Below are 2,515 nucleotides of genomic sequence, written 5' to 3'. Positions count from 1 at the left end.
AAGATTCCCCCCTACATCTCCTTTTCTCCAGGCTAAACACCCCCAGCTCCCTCATCTGCTCCTCACAGGACTTGTGCTCCAGACCCTTCACCAACCTCACGGCCCTTCTCTGGACACCCTCCAGCACCTCAATGTCCTTCTTGTAGTGAGGGGCCCAGAACTGAACACAGGATTGGAGGTGAGGCCTCACCAGTGCTGAGTACAGGGGGACAGTCACTGCCCTGGTCCTGCTGGCCACACTATTGCTGATACAGGCCAGGATGTCACTGACCTTCTTACCACCTGGGAACCCATCCAACTGTGGACCAGCACCTCCAGGTCCTTTGCCATCGAGCAGCTTTCCAGCTACTCTGCCCATAATCTGTAGCACTGCCTCGGGTTGCTGAGACCGAAGTGAAGACTCAGCAGTTTGCCTTATTGAAACTCAGACAATTGGCCTCGGCCCATTGTAATGAAAGGCAATAACCTCATCTGTGCCTCACTACTTTATCCTGAAAGGTAGGAAATTCAGCTGCATAATCACTAGCATTATAATAAAAAAAGCTGAAACAATTCTGCAAGCTTCCATAGGACAGGGGGTTTCTAATTCAGGCAGAAAATTATATGAATTTCCATGTTTCTCTGCTAAAATCTGGATTGTATCTGTTGACATAATTTTGGAAGAAAGAAGAAGTGCTGCTGAATGTGTCTTATGGCCAGAGAGCACTGCATCCAAGAGGCATAGCACAGCTTCTTAGATGTCTCACAGATTTATTCACATGGAAGACCTGTTTTTCAGTGCTGCAGGTTCTGCCTTTAACAGCCATTAGTGATTTCAACCACATCTGGACAAGTTTTAATGTCATTGTATCTAGAAAAAGCCTCTAGAACACAGTACATGTAGTGTCCTTTTTGAAGTGGTCTACCCTGCCTTTATTATTAAATAAAATTGTTAGGTTTGCTTACAGTTACTGAAGGACATAGTAAGGGACAGCAGGTGAAACTGGGGTGCTGGTATGCACAGGGGAAGGTGGACCTGTAAAAGGGAAGTCAAACACAGTTTGTTTAGAAAACAAATGAACAGCTGGTGGCACATTTTAGTCCTTGCCTTGTCCACTGTCCCTACTCTTCCGGCATTTTAGTACTTTGACACCATCACCATAATCAGCATTCACAACTTCTCTGTTTAGCCCTTTCAGACCAGGGAGCCCAAGAAATAATTACCTTTAGGTCTCCTGCTTCATCAACTCAGCATGGAGACAGTTTGTCATTTGCTCTGACACCATTTGTGCCCTAGAAGTTCTGAACTGAAATGGATGCCACCAGACTCCAGGGACATCCAGAGGGAACTTCCTATAGCACTGCTTACTTGGAATGTCTTTATACTTGTTAAATACAAGGAAACTAGTTAAAACATACAAACCAAAACTATTTACCAAGAGAATGATATTCCAATGAGACTGACACATTCAGCTAGTTAGACCTTTTCACGGCTTTACCTCCAATTTAGAATGAATTGAGCAACTTTCTGGGCATGTAGGGGTTCCAAGGGGAATGGAAATGATGAAAGCACTCATTCAAAACACTCATCAGCAATCTTTTCCAGCACTCCAGTCCAAATCAACTATTTCAGTGGATTACTTATAATTTAGGAACCACACACTATGCTATGCCTAAAAAAATAAATTCCTAGAGATAACTAGAATTCTTCAGAAACCACTATGAATTAAGACAAAGATCATTGGAAGAGGGAGGAAAGAGCTGCAAGGATGTATGTTAGCAGCATCTTTTATCTCTTTCAGGTTTTGCAGAAGTCATTCTCCATGCACAGAGAGTTCCTTGATTTCTAGAGGTAAATGGGCTCTAGCTGGGTGGGAAGGAACCAAAGATGTCAGTCTGCTTCTACAAAAATTTTCTATAGATAACACAGAAAATTCAGAGAATTATTTAGACATGTCTCAGATAATCCCAGTGCCTGAAACTAAAATTTCAACTCCTAGAAGTCCCAAACTTCCTCCTGCTTCCAAGCTGAGCCTGAAATTGGGGAACAGAAAACAAACCCTTGGTTTTGCAGCATAATGATCTCATACTCACTCCATGGCATTCTGCCTTGATCTGCCAAGCCTTTTTTTTGGCAATATCTCTCATTGTATCCTTCAATCTGAAGCCAGAGAATTGAAAAATACCACTACTTGTTTTGCCTTCTCCAAATACAGTCCGCTGCAGTAGATGACATCCATAAGGGAGTCCTTGGGAAAATGTGATGATGTGTGGCTTTCAACCACACCTTCGTTCCTGAAAGCAAGAAAATTTTGACAAACTCCTGTACTCACTGTTTTCTTTTGGCTACTTCTATGTTGAGCCTGAAGGCTCTTCACTGACCCCACACAGTGCCTAATACTGGTGCCTGAGCTTAACCTGTTAGGACCAAGCACAATTTTTACAGGCACTGGCAGAACTGGAATTCCTGAAACAGATATTACACACCTAAAAGCAGAGCACTTGTATTTATATTTGAGCACTTGTCTCAAATTAT

Source organism: Corvus moneduloides, chromosome 5 (genome assembly GCF_009650955.1).
Source record: "Corvus moneduloides isolate bCorMon1 chromosome 5, bCorMon1.pri, whole genome shotgun sequence".
Taxonomy (NCBI): Eukaryota; Metazoa; Chordata; class Aves; order Passeriformes; family Corvidae; genus Corvus; species Corvus moneduloides.
This window is presented reverse-complemented; position numbering follows the sequence as displayed.